This window comes from Arachis hypogaea, chromosome 12, assembly GCF_003086295.3.
Source record: "Arachis hypogaea cultivar Tifrunner chromosome 12, arahy.Tifrunner.gnm2.J5K5, whole genome shotgun sequence".
NCBI classification, from domain to species: Eukaryota; Viridiplantae; Streptophyta; class Magnoliopsida; order Fabales; family Fabaceae; genus Arachis; species Arachis hypogaea.
The window spans coordinates 37,534,116-37,555,257 of NC_092047.1; the positions used below are offsets into that span (position 1 = coordinate 37,534,116).

General features: G+C 39.9%; 2 non-coding genes across 2 annotated transcripts; one reads left to right on the forward strand and one right to left on the reverse strand.

Annotated features, from left to right (window-relative positions):
* Window positions 1-5,330: 5,330 nt before the first annotated feature.
* LOC112731614 (small nucleolar RNA R71) lies at window positions 5,331-5,438 on the reverse strand. Its single transcript, XR_003167386.1, has one exon. It is a non-coding gene; the product is annotated as a small nucleolar RNA R71 (small nucleolar RNA).
* Window positions 5,439-20,767: 15,329 nt separating this feature from the next.
* Window positions 20,768-20,875, forward strand: LOC112731570 (small nucleolar RNA R71). The gene has a single exon (XR_003167343.1). It is a non-coding gene; the product is annotated as a small nucleolar RNA R71 (small nucleolar RNA).
* The last annotated feature ends 267 nt before the right edge of the window (window positions 20,876-21,142 follow it).

Here is a 21,142-nt window from a genome sequence, read left to right on the forward strand (position 1 = left end):
AACACCACTATCCCACAGCCTTCACCAAGCTATCCCCCATGCGATTTGATGAGCGGATAATTTATACCCTTTTTGGCATTGTTTTTACATAATTTTTAGTATGTTTTAGTTACTTTTTATTATATTTTTATTATTTTTTATTCAAAAATCACATTTCTAGACTTTACTATGAGTTTGTGTACTTTTCTATGATTTCAGGTATTTTTTGGCTAAAATTGAGGGACCTGAGCAAAAATCTGATTCAGAGGCTGAAAAAGGACTACAGATGCTCTTGGATTTTGACCCTCCTACACTCGAAGTGGATTTTCTGGAGCTACGGAAACCCAATCGGTGCGCTCTTAATTTCATTGAAAATTAGACATCTTGGGCTTTCCAGCAATAAATAATAATCCATACTTTACCCGAGATTTGATGGCCCAAAATGGCATCCAAAGCCAGCCTAAAACTTTCTGGCGTAAAATACCCAAACTGGCACCCAAGCTGGCGTTTAACTCCAAGAACAGCCTATTTATGTGAAAGCTTCAATGCTCAGCCCAAGCACACACTAAGTGGGCTCCGAAAGTGGATTTCTGCACTATCTGCACTTAGTTACTCATTTTCTGTAACCCTAGGTTACTAGTTTAGTATAAAAACTACTTTTAGAGATTTATTTTACATCTTTTGATATCTTTGGATCACTTTTGATCTTTTGATCATCTTATGTAATTTTTCACATCGGAGATCCCTTTGGAGAGGCTGGCTTCACGGCCATGCCTAGCTTATTTTCACTTATGTATTTTCTACGGTGGAGTTTCTACACCCCATAGATTAAGGTGTGGAGCTCTGCTATTCTTCATGAATTAATGCAATTACTACTATTTTTCTCTCAATTCACACCTACTTCTTCTCTAAGATACTCACTCGTACTTCAATCTGGAGAATGATATAATCTGTGACACTCATCATTATTCTCAATTCTATGAACGCGTGCCTGACAACCACTTCCGTTCTATCTGAGCTCAACGTAGTCATTGGGCGATAGCTTGAGTGCGTATCTCTTAGGTATCTAATACACGGAACGAGTCCGTGAGATTATTATCTTTGTGGTATAGGCTAGAACCATTGGCAGCATTCCTGGGAACCGGAAAGTCTAAACCTTGTCTGTGGTATTCTGATGAGCGGATAATTTATACGCTTTTTGACATTGTTTTTAGTATGTTTTTAGTAGGATCTAGTTACTTTTAGGGATGTTTTCATTAGTTTTTATGTTAAATTCACATTTCTGGACTTTACTATGAGTTTGTGTGTTTTTCTGTGATTTCAGATATTTTCTGGCTGAAATTGAGGGACTTGAGCAGAAATCAGATTCAGAGGTTGAAGAAGGACTGCTGATGCTGTTGGATTCTGACCTCCCTGCACTCAAAGTGGATTTTCTGGAGCTACAGAACTCGAAATGGCGCGCTTCCAATTGCGTTGGAAAGTAGACATCCAGGGCTTTCCATAAATATATAATAGTCCATACTTTGGCCAAGAATAAATAACGTACATTGGCGTTCAACGCCAGCTCTCTGCCCAAATCTGGCGTCCAGCGCCAGAAAAGGAGCCAAAACCAGAGTTGAATGCCCAAACTGGCACACAAACTGGCGTTCAACTCCAAGAAGGACCTCTACACATGCAACACTCAAGCTCAGCCCAAGCACACACCAAGTGGGCCCCGGAAGTGGATTTATACATCAATTACTTACTCATGTAAACCCTAGTAGCTAGTTTATTATAAATAGGACCTTTTACTATTGTATTAGGCATCTTTGATCAGTTGTATGCGATCTTAGATCACAATTGAGGGCTGGCCTCTCGGCCATGCCTGGACTTTCACTTATGTATTTTTAACGGTAGAGTTTCTACACTCCATGGATTAAGGTGTGGAGCTCTGCTGTTCCTCAAAGATTAATGCAAAGTACTACTGTTTTCTATTCAATTCATCTTATTTCGCTTCTAAGATATCCATTCGCACCCAAGAACGTGATGAAGGTGATGATTATGTGTGACGCTCATCACCATTCTCCCCTATGAACACGTGCCTGACAAACACTTCCGTTCTACATGAAATAAGCTAGAATGAATATCTCTTAGATCTCTTAATTAGAATCTTCGTGGCGTAAGCTAGAATGATGGCGGCATTCAAGAGAATCCGAAAAGTCTAAACCTTGTCTGTGGTATTCCGAGTAGGATTCAATGATTGAATGACTGTTACGAGCTTCAAACTCGCGAGTGCTGGACGTTAGTGACAAACGCAAAAGGAGGGTGAATCCTATTCCAGCATGATCGAGAACCGACAGATGATTAGCCGTGCTGTGACAGAGCATGTGAGCATATTTTTCACTGAGAGGAGGGGATGTAGCCACTGACAACGGTGATGCCCTTGCATAAAGCCAGCCATGGAAAGGAGTAAGACTGATTGGATGAAGATAGCAGGAAAGCAGAGGTTCAGAGGAACGAAAGCATCTCCATTCGCTTATCTGAAATTCCTACCAATGATTTACATAAGTACCTCTATCCCTATTCTATTATATATTATTCAAAAACACCATTATCAATTTATATCTGCCTAACTGAGATTTGCAAGGTGACCATAGCTTGCTTCATACCAACAATCTCCATGGGATTCGACCCTTACTCACGTAAGGTATTACTTGGACGACCCAGTGCACTTGCTGGTTAGTTGTATCGAAGTTGTGAACCATGGTATTGGCACCATGTTCTTGGCGCCATTGCCAGGGAAAGAAAAGAGCCATGAATTTTACATAATCAAAGTGTAATTACGATTGCGCGTACCAAGTTGCTCACGTTGCCAGGGATTGTTTGAGCCTGGACATCACAATTTCGTGCACCAAGTTTTTGGCGCCGTTGCCGGGGATTGTTTGAGTTTGGACAACTGACGGTTCATCTTGTTGCTCAGATTGGGTAACTTTCTTTTCGTTTTCTTTTCAAAAAGTTTTCAAAAATCTTTCAAAAACTCTTCTTTTGTTTTCGAAAAAAATGTTTTCAAAAATTTTATTCAAAATTTTTAAAGAATGAATTCTAGTGTTTCATGACGCATGTGAAGCCTGGCTGGCTGTAAAGCCATGTCTAAATTCTTTTGGACTGAGGCTTCCAAACCATCAGAGGTAAGTTACATACTTGATAAATGATGAGCAGCAATTTGTTATCAAGAGCAATATACTCTGGTGTTACATGCTGAAGCTTGGCTGGCCATTGGCCATGTCTAGTGTTTTGGACTGGAGCTTTCTTTGAAAGCTTGGCTGGCTAGTGAGCCATGTCTAATTCCTGGACTGAAGCTTTAGACTAAGAATGCAAGATTCCTGGAATTCATGTTAAAAATTTTGGAATCCTTACTTTTTCTTTTTCATATAATTTTCTAAAAATACCAAAAAAAAAATTAGAAAATTATAAAAAACAAAAATATTTTTGTATTTCTTGTTTGAGTCTTGAGTCATATCATAAGTTTGGTGTCAATTGCATATGCATCTTACATTTTTTCGAAAACATCATGCATTCATAGTGTTCTTCATGATCTGCAAGTTGTTCTTGGTAAGTCTTCTTGTTTGATCTTGATGATTTTTTGTTTTGTGTCTTTTGGTGTTTTTCATATGCATTCTTGAATTCTTAGTGCGTAAGCATTAAAGAATTCTAAGTTTGGTGTCTTGCATGTTTTCTTTGCATTAAAAATTTTTCAAAAATATGTTCTTGATGTTCATCTTGACATTCACGGTGTTCTTGGTGTTCATCTTGACATTCATAGCATTCTTGCATACATTCATTGTTTTGATCTAAAAATTTCATGCATTGCATCATTTTTCTTGTTTTTCTCTTGCATCATAAAAATTCAAAAAAAAAATATCTTTCCCTTTTTCTCTCATCAAATTCGAAAATTTGAGTTGACTTTTTCAAAGATTTTTAAAATCAAGTTGTTTCTTATGAGTCAAATCAAATTTTCAATTTGAAAATCTTATCTTTTTCAAAATCTTTTTCAAAAATCAAATCTTTTTCAAAATTCTTAGTTATTTTCAAAAATTCCAAAAATATTTTTCAAAAATCTTTTTCTTATTTTTATATCAAATTTTTGAAAATAACATAATCAATTAATGTTTTGATTCAAAAATTTGAAGTTTGTTACTTGCTTGTTAAGAAAGATTCAAACTTTAAGTTCTAGAATCATATCTTGTGATTTCTTATGAATCAAGTCATTAATTGAGATTTTAAAAATCAAATCTTTTTCAAAACTAATTTCTAAAATATCTTCTTATCTCACCTTTTTCAAAAAGTTGGTTTCAAAATATCTTTTCTAACCTCCTAACTTCTTATCTTTTCAAAATTTGTTTCAACTAACTAACTAACTTTTTGTTTGATTCTTAACTTTTTCAAAACTACCTAACTAACTCTCTCTCTCTAATTTTTGAAAATATCTTCCCTCTTTTTCAAAAATTTCTTTTTAATTAACTAATTATTCTTATTTTTATTTTTGATTTTAAAAAATTTTTGAAAAATACTAACACTTTTCAAAAACCATTTTCGAAAATCACTAACTCTTTTTCAAAAATATTTTTCAAAAATTCTCCCTCTCCCATCTTATTCTATTCATTTATTCATTTACTAACATCTCATCTCACATCTCAACCCTCCTCACAGTTGTGTTTCTTCCATTACATTACATCCTTTATCTCCCTCTTTTCTTCCACTCACACAGGGATCCCTATACTGTGGTATAAAGGATCTCTATTATTATTATTATTTTTCTGTACCCTCTTCTTTGTCATATGAGCAGGAGCAAGGATAAGAACATTCTTGTGGAAGCAGATCCAGAACCTGAAAGGACTATGAAAAGGAAACTAAGAGAAGCTAAAATACAACAATCCAGAGATAACCTTTCAGAAATTTTTGAACAGGAAAAGGAGATGGCAGCCGAAAATAATAATAATGTAAGGAAGATGCTTGGTGACTTTACTGCACCTAATTCCAATTTACATGGAAGAAGCATCTCCATTCCTGCCATTGGAGCAAACAACTTTGAGCTGAAACCTCAATTAGTTTCTCTGATGCAGCAGAACTGCAAGTTTCATGGACTTCGATCTGAAGATCCTTTTCAGTTCTTAACTGAATTCTTGCAGATATGTGATACTGTTAAGACTAATGGAGTAGATCCTGAAGTCTACAGGCTCATACTTTTCCCTTTTGCTGTAAGAGACAGAGCTAGATTATGGTTGGATTCTCAACCCAAAGACAGCCTGAACTCTTGGGATAAGCTGGTCACGGCTTTCTTAGCCAAGTACTTTCCTCCTCAAAAGCTGAGCAAGCTTAGAGCTGATGTTCAAACCTTCAGACAGAAAGAAGGTGAATCCCTCTATGAAGCTTGGGAAAGATACAGACAGTTGACCAAAAAGTGTCCTTCTGACATGCTTTCAGAATGGACCATCCTGGATATATTCTATGATGGTTTATCTGAGCTATCAAAGATGTCACTGGACACTTCTGCAGGTGGATCCATTCACCTAAAGAAAACACCTGCAGAAGCTCAAGAACTCATTGACATGGTTGCTAATAACCAGTTCATGTACAATTCTGAATGGAATCCTGTGAGTAATGGGACGCCTATGAAGAAGGGAGTTCTTGAAGTTAATACTCTGAATGCCATATTGGCTCAGAATAAAATATTGACTCAGCAAGTCAATATGATTTCTCAGAGTCTGCATGGAATGCAAGCTGCATCCAACAGTACTCAAGAGGCTTCTTATGCAGAAGAAGCTTATGATCCTAAGAACCCTGCAATAGCAGAGGTAAATTATTTAGGTGAACTTTATGGAAACACCTATAACTCATCATGGAGAAATCATCCAAATTTCTCATGGAAGGATCAAAAGCCTCAACAAGGCTTTAATAATGGTGGAAGAAACAGGTTTAACAATAATAAACCTTTTCCATCATCCACTCAGCAACAGACAGAGAACTCTGAATGAAATACTTCTAATTTAGCAAATCTAGTCTCTGATCTATCTAAGGCCACTGTGAGTTTCATGAATGAAACAAGATCTTCCATTAGAAATCTGGAAGCACAAGTGGGCCAGCTGAGTAAAAGGATCACTGAAATCCCTCCCAGTACTCTCCCAAGCAATACAAAAGAGAACCCAAAAGGAGAGTGCAAGGCCATTGACATAAGCACCATGGCCGAACCTACAAGGGGAGTGGAGGACGTGAATCCCAAGGAGGAAGACCTCCTGGGACGTCCTGTGACCAATAAGGAGCTTCCCTCTGAGGAACCAAAGGAATCTGAGACTCATCTAGAGACCATAGAGATTCCATTGAACCTCCTTATGCCCTTCATGAGCTCTGATAAGTATTCCTCTTCTGAAGAGAATGAGGATGTTACTGAAGAGCAAACTGCCAAGTTTCTTGGTGCAATCATAAAGCTGAATGCCAAATTATTTGGCATTGATGCTTGGGAAGTTGAACCTCCCTTGTTCATCAATGAACTAAGTGATCTGGATCAACTGACATTGCCTCAGAAGAGACAGGATCCTGGAAAGTTCATAATACCTTGTACTATAGGCACCATGATCTTTAAGGCTCTGTGTGACCTTGGTTCAGGGATAAACCTCATGCCCCTCTCTGTAATAGAGAAACTGGGAATCTATGGGGTGCAAGCTGCTAAAATCTCATTAGAGATGGCAGACAATTCAAGAAAACAGGCATATGGACAAGTAGAGGACGTGTTAGTAAAGGTTGAAGGCCTTTACATCCCTGCTGATTTCATAGTCCTGGATACTGGAAAGGAAGAGGATGAATCCATCATCCTAGGAAGGCCTTTCTTGGCCACAGCAAGAGCTGTGATTGATGTTGACAGAGGTGAAATAGTCCTTCAATGGAATGAGGACTCCCTTGTGTTTAAAACTCAAGGATCTCCCTCTGCAACCATGGAGAGGAAGCAGAAAAAGCTTCTCTCAAAGCAGAGTCAACCCAAGCCCCCACAGTTAAACTCTAAGTTTGGTGTTGGGAGGCCACAACCAAACTCTAAGTTTGGTGTTGAACTCCCATATCCAAACTCTAAGTTTGGTGTTGGAGAGTCTCAATAATGCTCTGCATATCTGTGAGGCTCCATGAGAGCCCACTGTCAAGCTATTGACATTAAAGAAGCGCTTGTTGGGAGGCAACCCAATTTTTATTTATCTAACTATATTTTTCTTAATTATATGTCTTTGTAGGTTCATGATCATGTGGAGTCACAAAATAAATATAAAAATTGAAAACGGAATCAAAAACAGCAGAAGAAAAATCACACCCTGGAGGAGCATCTGTCTGGCGTTCAGCGCCAGAACAGAGCATGGTTCTGGCGCTGAATGCCCAAAATGGGCAGCTTCTGGGCGCTGAACGCCAGAACAGGCATGGTTCTGGCGTTCAACGCCAGAAATGGCACACAGATGGGCGTTGAACGCCCAAAATGGCCACCAACCTGGCGCTGAACGCCTAGAGTTATGTGCAAAGGCATTTTTACATGCCTAATGGGTGCAGGGATGTAAATCCTTGAACACCTCAGGATCTGTGGACCCCACAGGATCCACTCAGGACCTGTGGACCCCACAGGATCCCCACCTACCTCCACTCACTTCTTCTCACCACTTTCTTTCACACAACCCAATAAACACTCTTCCCCAAAAAAAAAACCCTTCACCAATCACCTCAAACTCTCTTTCCCATCACATCTTCACCACTCACATCCATCCATTCTTCCCCATAAACCTACCTCATAAACTCCACCTACCTTCAAAAATTCAAAACCAATTTCCCACCCAAACCCACCCATATGGCCGAAACCTTTCCCCCCTCCCTTCCCTATATAAAGACCTCCATTCTTCATCAAATTCACACAACACACCCCTCTACACTCCTCTTGGCCGAAACCACATTTCCCTCTCCCTCTCCATATTTCTTCTTCTTCTTCTTCTATTCTTTTGTTTATTGCTCGAGGGCGAGCAATATTCTAAGTTTGGTGTGGTAAAAGCATAACTTTTTTTTGTTTTTCCATTACCATTGATGGCATCTAAGACCGGAGAATCCTCTAGAAGAGGGAAAGGGAAGATAAAAGCTTCCACATCCGAGTCATGGGAGATGGAAAGGTTCATCTCCAAAGCCCATCAAGACCACTTCTATGATGTTGTGGCCAAGAAGAAGGTGATCCCTGAGGTCCCTTTTAAACTCAAAAGAAATGAGTATCCGGAGATCCGACATGAAATTCAAAGAAGAGGTTGGGAAGTTCTAACAAATCCCATCCAACAAGTCGGCATCCTAATGGTTCAAGAGTTCTATGCTAATGCATGGATCACCAAGAACCATGATCAAAGTAAGAACCCGGATCCAAAGAACTATGTTACAATGGTTCGGGGGAAATACTTAGATTTTAGTCCGGAGAATGTGAGGTTGGCGTTCAACTTGCCAAACATGGAAGAGAACGCATGCCCCTACACAAGGAGAGTCAACTTTGATCAAAGGTTGGACCAAGTCCTTATGGACATATGTGTAGAAGGAGCTCAATGGAAGATTGACTCCAAAGGCAAGCCGGTTCAACTAAGAAGATTGGACCTCAAGCCTGTAGCTAGAGGATGGTTGGAGTTCATTCAATGCTCAATCATTCCCACTAGCAACCGGTCTGAAGTTACTATAGACCGGGCCATCATGATCCATAGCATCATGATTGGAGAAGAGGTGGAAGTTCATGAGATTATACCTCAAGAACTCTACAAGGTGGCTGACAAGTCCTCCACTATGGCAAGGTTAGCCTTTCCTCACCTCATCTGCCACCTATGCAATTCGGCTGGAATTGACATAGAGGGAGATATCCTCATTAAAGAGGACAAGCCCATCACTAAGAAAAAGATGGAGCAAGCAAGAGAGCCCACTCATGGAGCTCAAGAGGCGTATGAAGCTCATCACCATGAGATCCCGGAGATGCCTCAAACGCACTTTCCTCCACAAAATTTTTGGGAGCAAATCAACATCTCCCTAGGAGAATTGAGTTCCAATATGGGACAACTAAGGGTGGAACATCAAGAGCACTCCATCATGCTTCATGAAATAAGAGAAGATCAAAAAGCAATGAGGGAGGAGCAACAAAGACAAGGAAGAGACATAGAAGAGCTCAAAGACATCATTGGCTCTTCAAGAAGGAAACGCCACCATCACTAAGGTGGATTCATTCCTTGTTCTTGCTTTCTCTGTTTTTCGTTTTCTATGTTATGTGCTTATCTATGTTTGTGTCTTCATTACATGATCATTAGTAGTAGTAACTATGTCTTAAAGTTATGAATGTCCTACGAATCCATCACCTCTCTTAAATGAAAAATGTTTTAATTCAAAAGAACAAGAAGTACATGAGTTTCGAATTTATCCTTGAACTTAGCTTAATTATATTGATGTGGTGGCAATGCTTCTTGTTTTCTGAATGTATGCTTGAACAGTGCATATGTCTTTTGAAGTTGTTGTTTAAGAATGTTAAATATGTTGGCTCTTGAAAGAATGATGACTAGGAAACATGTTATTTGATAATCTGAAAAATCATAAAAATGATTCTTGAAGCAAGAAAAAGCAGCAAAGAACAAAGCTTGCAAAAAAAAAAGGCGAAAAAAAATAGAAAAAGAAAAAGCAAGCAGAAAAATCCAAAAGCTCTTAAAACCAAGAGGCAAGAGCAAAAAGCCAATAACCCGTAAAACCAAAAGGCAAGGGCAAATAAAAAGGATCCCAAGGCTTTGAGCATCAGTGGATAGGAGGGCCTAAAGGAATAAAATCCTGGTCTAAGCGGCTAAACCAAGCTGTCCCTAACCATGTGCTTGTGGCGTGTAGGTGTCAAGTGAAAACTTGAGACTGAGCAGTTAAAGTCAAGGTCTAAAGCGAAAAAAGAGTGTGCTTAAGAACCCTAGACACCTCTAATTGGGGACTTTAACAAAGCTGAGTCACAATCTGAAAAGGTTCACCCAATTATGTGTCTGTGGCATTTATGTATCTGGTGGTAATACTGGAAAACAAAGTGCTTAGGGCCACGGCCAAGACTCATAAAGAAGCTGTGTTCAAGAATCATCATACTGAACTAGGAGAATCAATAACACTATCTGAACTCTGAGTTCCTATAGATGCCAATCATTCTGAACCTCAATGGATAAAGTGAGATGCCAAAACTATCCAAGAGGCAAAAAGCTATAAGTCCCGCTCATCTGATTGAAGCTCTGTTTCATTGATAGTTTGGAATTTATAGTATATTCTCTTCTTTTTATCCTATTTGATTTTTAGTTGCTTGGGGACAAGCAACAATTTAAGTTTGGTGTTGTGATGAGCGGATAATTTATACGCTTTTTGACATTGTTTTTAGTATGTTTTTAGTAGGATCTAGTTACTTTTAGGGATGTTTTCATTAGTTTTTATGTTAAATTCACATTTCTGGACTTTACTATGAGTTTGTGTGTTTTTCTGTGATTTCAGATATTTTCTGGCTGAAATTGAGGGACTTGAGCAGAAATCAGATTCAGAGGTTGAAGAAGGACTGCTGATGCTGTTGGATTCTGACCTCCCTGCACTCAAAGTGGATTTTCTGGAGCTACAGAACTCGAAATGGCACGCTTCCAATTGCGTTGGAAAGTAGACATCCAGGGCTTTCCATAAATATATAATAGTCCATACTTTGGCCAAGAATAAATAACGTACATTGGCGTTCAACGCCAGCTCTCTGCCCAAATCTGGCGTCCAGCGCCAGAAAAGGAGCCAAAACCAGAGTTGAATGCCCAAACTGGCACACAAACTGGCGTTCAACTCCAAGAAGGACCTCTACACGTGCAACACTCAAGCTCAGCCCAAGCACACACCAAGTGGGCCCCGGAAGTGGATTTATACATCAATTACTTACTCATGTAAACCCTAGTAGCTAGTTTATTATAAATAGGACCTTTTACTATTGTATTAGGCATCTTTGATCAGTTGTATGCGATCTTAGATCACAATTGAGGGCTGGCCTCTCGGCCATGCCTGGACTTTCACTTATGTATTTTTAACGGTAGAGTTTCTACACTCCATGGATTAAGGTGTGGAGCTCTGCTGTTCCTCAAAGATTAATGCAAAGTACTACTGTTTTCTATTCAATTCATCTTATTTCGCTTCTAAGATATCCATTCGCACCCAAGAACGTGATGAAGGTGATGATTATGTGTGACGCTCATCACCATTCTCCCCTATGAACACGTGCCTGACAAACACTTCCGTTCTACATGAAATAAGCTAGAATGAATATCTCTTAGATCTCTTAATCAGAATCTTCGTGGCGTAAGCTAGAATGATGGCGGAATTCAAGAAAATCCGGAAAGTCTAAACCTTGTCTGTGGTATTCCGAGTAGGATTCAATGATTGAATGACTGTGACGAGCTTCAAACTCGCGAGTGCTGGGCGTTAGTGACAAACGCAAAAGGAGGGTGAATCCTATTCCAGCATGATCGAGAACCGACAGATGATTAGCCGTGCTGTGACAGAGCATGTGAGCATATTTTTCACTGAGAGGAGGGGATGTAGCCACTGACAACGGTGATGCCCTTGCATAAAGCCAGCCATGGAAAGGAGTAAGACTGATTGGATGAAGATAGCAGGAAAGCAGAGGTTCAGAGGAACGAAAGCATCTCCATTCGCTTATCTGAAATTCCTACCAATGATTTACATAAGTACCTCTATCCCTATTCTATTATATATTATTCAAAAACACCATTATCAATTTATATCTGCCTAACTGAGATTTGCAAGGTGACCATAGCTTGCTTCATACCAACAATCTCCATGGGATTCGACCCTTACTCACGTAAGGTATTACTTGGACGACCCAGTGCACTTGCTGGTTAGTTGTATCGAAGTTGTGAACCATGGTATTGGCACCATGTTCTTGGTGCCATTGCCAGGGAAAGAAAAGAGCCATGAATTTTACATAATCAAAGTGTAATTACGATTGCGCGTACCAAGTTGCTCACGTTGCCAGGGATTGTTTGAGCCTGGACATCACAATTTCGTTCACCATATTCCGAGTAGGATCTGGGAAGGGATGACTGTGACAAGCTTCAAACCTGCGAATGTTGGGTGCAATGACAGTGTGCAAAAGTATCAATGGATCCTATTCCGACGCTAGCGGGAACCGACAGATGACTAGCCATGCGGTAGCTGTGCCTGGTATATTTCATCCGAGACGAGAAATCCAATAGTTGATTAGCCGTGCAGAAACCATAGAGGACCATTTTCACTGAGAGGATCTTACATCTTGCCATGGAAGGGAGCACACATGGTTGGAAGAAGGCAATAGGAAAACAGAGGTTCAGAAGCAACAAAGCATCTCCAAACGCTTATCTGAAATTCCCACCAATGAATTACATAAGTAACTTTATCTTATTTTCTGTTTTATTTATCTTTTAATTATCAAAATCTTATAACCATTTGAATCCGCCTGACTGAGATTTACAAGATGACCATAGCTTGCTTCAAGCTGACAATCTCTGTGGATTCGACCCTTACTCACGTAAGGTTTATAACTTGGACGACCCAGTGCACTTGCTGGTTAGCTGTGCGGAGATGTGAAAAGTGTGAATCACGATTTCCCACACCACGATCCCATCGCCACCACCTTACGAACCTCCTCAATCCCAGTAGAAAGCACAATTAATAAACAATGCAAGTAAAACACAAGTAGAAGCATATTAGACAAATAATTCAGATATTAAGTAAGCATGTTATTCGATTAGGCAAGCCATTACAAGTAAACAAAGCATACAAGCAGATAGAAATACATATGACGAATGCCTGCCCAACTGGCTGTGATATCACATTGTCGGTTCAACTGCCAACCCGACACATCTCCATGGAGACGTCGCCCTTAGGATTTCTCATATGGGAACCCCCGAGATATAGTGCCCGAATCACTGTCCAGGTACCGGCGCCTGCTCGCCTATGGTCCGAAGGGATGCGAGCGGGATACTCTTGCCACAGACCTCACATCTCAACGCAAGGGGGAAAAACCACCGCCCTTACGCCGCCGCCGCTACCTCGACAGGCGGGATCCAACCCCGTCCCTGCCGGGCGCATAGCATCTCATATTCTCAGTAAAAACAATATTTCAGTGGTTTCCAGAAAACAATTTCAGTATACATGGATCCATCATCTCAATCCGAGTCCTCAACTCATGTCAACCACTGTCCATAATAACTCAGTTTCCAATGTCAAAATTTCATCATTCCTTATCTCATATATCACTCATCCTCCACCCAACGTCAATTCATTCTCAGCACGTCAGAAACCTAGGCCTCCGTTTTTTAATTTATCATAAAACTGTGTTCTAGAAACCTTAAGTTACATCCCATGTTCTAATACTCAAAACTAGGCCCAAAAGTCTTATAATGGTGTTTTAGAAGCTTACAACCTTGTTGGGAAGGTAGAATAATTGAAAACAAATAAAATTTTGAGAAACAGGACGTGTGCGGCCGCACAAGGGTCTGTGCGTGTGCACACTCCTGAGAGTTTTGAAATGCGTCGATACGCACAGGTAGCAATTTTTACAAGGATCTGTGCACTAGCACAACCTGTGCCAGCGCCCCCAAAAGACTGACCTTCCCGACGTGTGCGTCCGCACAGGTTGAAATTCTTCCTTAGATATACGCGCGCACAAGCTGTGCTAGCGCTGCAAACAGAACGCATTTCCCTGCCTGTGCGTGTGCACAGGTGTGTGCATCCGCACAGGTCAAAATATTTGTAGGGTGTGCGTCTGCACGAGGGTGTGCGCTCGCACATATCAGATATCATGAAATTCTGCAACTTTGCAGAATTTCGGATTTTTAACACCAACTTTGAATGATCATAACTCCCTCTACAAAATTCCAATTTTCACAAACTTCATATCAATTTAAAGGGTTTTCAAAAATATTTAATTCTAAACAAATTTCAGTTAGTTTTGAAAATCGAGGCAAAAAGTTATGATTGCACAAAGTTCATCAAAAACCAACTTTTATCTAATAACCCAATTTGCCAATTTTTCCAACTTTCACATCTCAAATCAACCAAAACACTACCAAACCAATTAAAGCCCCTCCAAGATCCATTTTTCACCAAAAACTACCCTCTTGGGTCACAAACCACAATTTATACCAATCTCTCATCATACTTCATCATTTTTAACATCAATATCATCATATTACAATTATCAATAACTTTCCACCAACACATTCACCATTCATCATTATATCAACATCAATTTTCTATCATCAAACTCATTCATGCTTCTATGCCATAAACAATAATAGTCATTCACCCCAATTTATCATACATCATAATCTCAATATCATTATTTCTCAATCATAACCATATTAATTCAACATAGAGCATTGGTGCGCAGAAATCATGACGGTTCCATTCCTTGGTAACGGCGCTAAAAACTCAATACGCACGTTCATAATCTTAGTTCTTTGTCACAACTTCGCACAACTAACCAGCAAGTGCACTGGGTCATCCAAGTAATAAACTTTACGTGAGTAAGGGTCGATCCCACAGAGATTGTCGGCTTGAAGCAAGCTATGGTCACCTTGTAAATCTCAGTCAGGCGGATTCAATTGATTATGGAGATTTAGTAATTAAAAGATAAATAAAATATAAAATAGATATAGTGATACTTATGTAATTCATTGGTGAGAATTTCAGATAAGCGTATAGAGATGCGTTCATTCCTCCTGAACCTCTGCTTTCCTATTATCTTCATCCAATCATTCATACTCCTTTCTATGGCAAGCTGTATGTTAGGCATCACCGTTGTCAATGGCTACATCCTATCCTCTCAGTGAAAATGGTCCAATGCGCTGTCACTGCATGGCTAATCATCTGTCGGTTCTCGATCATACTGGAATAGGATCCATTGATCCTTTTGCGTCTGTCACTACGCCCAGCACTCGCAAGTTTGAAGCTCGTCGTAGCCATCCCTTCCCAGATCCTACTCGAAATACCACAGACAAGGTTTAGACTTTCCAGATCTCAAGAATGGCCGTCCATGGATTCTAACTTATACCACGAAGACTCTGATTAAGGAATCCCAGAGATATTCATTCAATCTAAGGTAGAACGGAAGTGGTTGTCAGGCACGCGTTCATAGTTGGGAATGATGATGATTGTCACGATCATCACATTCATATTGAGGTGCGAATGAATATCTTAGAATCGGAATAAGCTTGAATTGAATAGAAAAACAATAGTATTTTGTATTAATTCATGAGGAACAGCAGAGCTCCACACCTTAATCTATGGTGTGTAGAAACTCTACCGTTGAAAATACATAAGTGATAAAGGTTCAGGCATGGCTGAATGGCCAGCCCCCAAACGTGATCTAAAGATGAAACTGAAGATGTAAAGACAATAGTAAAAAGTTCTATTTATACTAAACTAGTTACTAGGGTTTACAGAAATAAGTAAATGATGCAGAAATTCACTTCCGGGGCCCACTTGGTGTGTGTTTGGGCTGAGCATTGAGCTTTACACGTGTAGAGACTTCTCTTGGAGTTGAACACCAGTTTGTAACCTGTTTCTGGTGTTTAACTCCAGAATGCAGCATGGAACTGGCGTTGAACGCCAGTTTGCGTCATCTAAACTCGGGCAAAGTATGGGCTATAATATATTGCTGCAGTCCTTCTTCAACCTCTGAATCTGATTTTTGCTCAAGTCCCTCAATTTCAGCCAGAAAATACCTGAAATCACAAAAAAACACACAAACTCATAGTAAAGTCTAGAAATGTGAATTTTATTTAAAAATTAATAAAAATATGCTAAAAACTAACTGAATTATACTGAAAACTATGTAAAAACAATGCCAAAAAGTGTATAAATTATCCGCTCATCACAACACCAAACTTAAATTGTTGCTTGTCCCCAAGCAACTGAAAATCAAATAGGATAAAAAGAAGAGAATATACTATAAATTCCAAAATATCAACGAAACTTAGCTCCAATCAGATGAGCGGGACTTGTAGCTTTTTGCCTCTTGAATAGTTTTGGCATCTCACTTTATCCATTGAAGTTCAGAATGATTGGCATCTATAGGAACTCAGAGTTCAGATAGTGTTATTGATTCTCCTAGTTCAGTATGTTGATTCTTGAACACAACTACTTTATGAGTCTTGGCCGTTGCCCTAAGCACTTTGTTTTCCAGTATTACCACCGGATACATAAATGCCATAGACACACAACTGGGTGAACCTTTTCTGATTGTGACTCAGCTTTGTTAAAGTCCCCAATTAGAGGTGTCCAGGGTTCTTAAGCACACTCTTTTTTTGCTTTGGACCTTGACTTTAACCGCTCAGTCTCAAGTTTTCACTTGACACCTTTACGCCACAAGCACATGGTTAGGGACAGCTTGGTTTAGCCCCTTAGGCCAGGATTTTATTCCTTTAGGCCCTCCTATCCACTGATGCTCAAAGCCTTAGATCCTTTTTATTTACCCTTACCTTTTAGTTTTAAGGGCTATTGGCTTTTTGCTCTTGCCTTTTGGTTTTAAGAGTTGGCTTTTTCTGCTTGCTTTTTCTTTTTCTATTTTCTTTTTTTTTCGCTATTTTTTTTCTATTTTTTTCTACAAGCTTTTGTATTCACTGTTTTTCTTGCTTCAAGAATCATTTTTATGATTTTTCAGATTATCAGATAACATTTCTCCTTTTCATCATTCTTTCAAGAGCCAACATATTTAACATTCATAAACATCAACTTCAAAAGACATATGCACTGTTCAAACATTCATTCAGAAAACAAAAAGTATTGTCACCACATTAAAATAATTAAATTAGTTTCAAGGATGAATTCGAAACCCTGTACTTCTTGTTCTTTTGTAATTAAAACATTTTTCATTTAAGAGAGGTGATGGATTCATAGGACATTCATAGCTTTAAGACATAGACACTTAAACACTAATGATCATATAATAAAGACACAAATATCAATAAAACATAAGGCTCAAAAATCGAAAAACAGTAGAATAAATAGACAAGGAGATTAAGGAATGAGTCCACCTTAGTGAGGGTGGCGTCTTCCTCTTCTTGAAGAACCAATGGTGCTTTTGAGCTCCTCTATATCTCTTCCTTGCCTTTGTTGCTCCTCCCTCATGGCTCTTTGATCTTCTCTAATCTCATGGAGGATAATGGAGTGCTCTTGGTGCTCCACCCTTAGTTGTCCCATATTGGAACTTAATTCTCCTAGGGAAGTGTTGATTTGCTCCCAATAGTTTTGTGGAGGAAAGTGCATCCCTTGAGGCATCTCAGGGATTTCATGGTGAAGAATTTCCTCATGCTCATGTTGAGGTCCATGATCTCTTATTTGCTCCATCTTTTTCTTAGTGATGGGCTTGTCCTCTTCAATGAGGATGTCTCCCTCTATGTCAATTCCAGCCGAATTGCAGAGGTGGCATATGAGGTGAGGAAAGGCTAACCTTGCCCAAGTGGAGGACTTGTCAGCCACCTTGTAAAGTTCTTGAGGTATAATCTCATGAACTTCCACCTCCTCTCCAATCATGATACTATGGATCATGATGGCTCGGTCTATAGTAACTTCAGACCGGTTACTAGTAGGAATGATTGAGCGTTGAATAAACTCTAACCATCCCCTAGCCACTGGTTTGAGGTCATGCCTTCTTAGTTGAACCGGCTTGCCTCTTGAGTCAATTTTCCATTGAGCTCCTTCCTCACATATGTCTATGAGGACTTGGTCCAACCTTTTATCAAAGTTGACCCTTCTTGTGTAAGGGCGTGCGTTCTCTTCCATCATTGGCAAGTTGAACGCCAGCCTTACATTTTCCGACTTGAAATCTAAGTATTTCCCCCGAACCATGGTAAGCCAATGCTTTGGATTCGGGTTCACACTTTAATCATGATTCCTAGTGATCCATGCATTTGCATAGAACTCTTGAACCATTAGGATCCCAACTTGTTGAATGGGGTTGGTGAGAACTTCCCAACCTCTTCTTTGGATCTCAAGTCGAATCTCCGGATACTCATTCTTTTTGAGCTTGAAAGGAACCTCAGGGATCACTTTCTTCTTAGCCAAAACTTCATAGAAGTGGTCTTGATAGACCTTTGAGATGAATCTCTCCATCTCCCATGACTCAGAGTTGGAAGCAATTGCCTTCCCTTTCCTCTTTCTAGAGCTTTCTCTGGCCTTAGGTGCCATAAATGGTTATGAAAAAACAAAAAGCTATGCTTTTACCACACCAAACTTAAAATGTTTGCTCGTCCCCGAGCAAAAGAAGAAAGAAAGTAGTAGAAGAAGAAGAAAATGGAGGAGATGGGGGAAGAAGATGTATTCGGCCAAGGAGAAAAAGAGAGGGTTGTGTTGTGTGAAAATGACGAAAGAGTGAGGGGTTTATATAGGAGTGAGGGGGTGTATGGTTCGGCCATTAGGGTTGGGTTTGGGAGGGAAAATATTTTGAATTTTGAAGGTAGGTGGGGTTTATGGGGAAGAGAGTATGGATGTGAGTAGTGAAGAGGTGATGGGAAAGAGTGATTGAGGTGATTGGTGAAGGGTATTTAGGGAAGAGAGTTATGAAAAGGTGTGAAGAGGAGAGAAGAAGATGTGGGGATCCTGTGGGGTCCACAGATCAAGTGGGGTCAAGGACTTAACATCCCTGCTCCAATTAGGCGTGTAAAACGCTCTTGCTGTGCAATCCTGGCGTTTAACGCCAGACTGCTACCTGTTTCTGGCATTAAACGCCCAAATGTAGCTTGTTTCTGGCATTTAACGCTAGGTAGATGCTTGTTTCTGGCGTTAAACACCAGCTTGGTGCCTGTTTCTGGCGTTAAACGCCAGACTGCTCTCCTCCAGGGTATGCTATTTTCAATGCTGTTTTTCATTCTATTTTTTTTATTTTCAGTAGTTTTTGTGACTTCACATGATCATCAACCTAATAACACGAAATAAAAAAAAGAAAATAAAATAGATATGCTTAAATAACATTGGGTTGCCTCCCAACAAGCGCTTCTTTAATGTCAATAGCTTGACAGTGAGCTCTCATGGAGCCTCACAGATAATCAGAGCAAGGTTGGAACCTCCCAACACCAAACTTAGAGTTTGAATGTGGGGGTTCAACACCAAACTTAGAGTTTGGTTGTGGCCTCCCAACACTAAACTTAGAATTTGACTGTGGGGGCTTTGGTTGACTCTGCAGTGAGAGAAGCTTTTCATGCTTCCTCTCCATGGTTACAGAAGGAGATCCTTGAGTCTTAAACACAAGGGTGTCCTCATTCAGTTGAAGGACCAATTCTCCTCTGTCCACATTAATCACAGCTCTTGCTGTGGCTAGGAAGGGTCTTCCAAGGATGATGGATTCATCTTCATCCTTCCCAGTGTCTAGGATTATGAAATCAGCAGGGATGTAAAGGCCTTCAACCTTTACTAACACGTCCTCTACTTGTCCATAAGCCTGTTTTCTTGACTTGTCTGCCATCTCTAATGAGATTCTAGCAGCTTGCACCTCAAAGATCCCAAGTTTCTCCATTACAGAGAGTGGCATTAATTTTATTCCTGACCCCAGGTCACACAGAGCCTTCTCAAAGGTCATGGTACCTATGGTACAGGGTATTAAGAATTTGCCTGGGTCCTATTTCTTTTGAGGTAATTTCTGCCTATCCAATGCATTTAGTTCATTGGTGAGCAAAGGAGGTTCATCTTCCCAAGTCTCATTACCAAATAATTTGGCATTCAGCTTCATGATTGCACCAAGGTATTTAGCAACTTGCTCTTCAGTAATGTCTTCATCCTCTTCAGAGGAAGAATACTCATCAGAGCTCATGAAGGGCAGAAGGAGGTTTAATGGAATCTCTATGGTCTCTAGATGAGCCTCAGATTCTTTTGGTTCCTCAAAGGGATACTCCTTATTGGTCACTGGACGTCCCAGGAGGTCTTCCTCACTAGGATTCACGTCCTCCCCCTCCCTTGTAGGTTCGGCCATGATGGTTAAATCAATGGCCTTACACTCTCTCTTTGGATTTTCTTCTGTATTGCTTGGGAGAGTACTAGGAGGAGTTTTAGTGACTCTTTTACTCAGCTGGCCCACTTGTGCCTCTAAATTTCTAATGGAGGACCTTGTTTCATTCATGAAACTTACAGTGGCCTTAGATAGATCAGAGACTATATTTGCTAAGCTAGATGGATTCTGCTCAGAATTCTCTGTCTGTTGCTGAGTGGATGATGGAAAAAGCTTGCTATTGCTAAACCTGTTTCTTCCACCATTATTAAAGCCTTGTTGAGGCTTTTTTTTATCCTTCCATGAGAAATTTGGAGGATTTCTCTATGAGGGATTATAGGTGTTTCCATAGGGTTCACCTATGTAATTCACCTCTGCTATTGCAGGGTTCTCAGGATCATAAGCTTCTTCTTCAGAAGATGCCTCTTTAGTACTGTTGGATGATTCCTTCAATCCATTCAGACTCTGAGATATCATATTGACTTACTGAGTCAATATTTTATTCTGAGCCAATATGGCATTCAGAGTATCAATTTCAAGAACTCCCTTCCTCTGAGGCGTCCCATTATTCACAAGATTCCTTTCAGAAGTGTACATGAACTGGTTATTTGCAACCATGTCAATGAGTTCTTGAGCTTCTGTAGGCGTTTTCTTTAGGTGAATGGATCCACCTGCAGAATGGTCCAATGACATCTTTGATAATTCAGACAGACCATCATAGAATATATCCAGGATGGTCCATTCTGAAAGCATGTCAGAAGGACACTTTTTGGTCAGTTCCTTGTATCTCTCCCAAGCTTCATAGAGGGATTCACCTTCCTTCTGTATGAAGGTTTGAACATCCACTCTAAGCTTGCTAAGCTTTTGAGGAGGAAAGAACTTGGCTAAGAAAGCCGTGACCAGCTTATCCCAAGAGTTCAGGCTATCCTTAGGTTGAGAATTCAACCATATTCTAGCTCTGTCTCCTACAGCAAACGGGAAAGCATGAGCCTGTAGACCTCGGAATTAACCTCATTGGTCTTAACAGTATCACAGATCTGCAAGAATTCAGTTAAGAACTGAAAGGGATCTTCGGATGGAAGTCCATAAAACTTGCAATTCTGTTGCATCAGAGAAACTAGT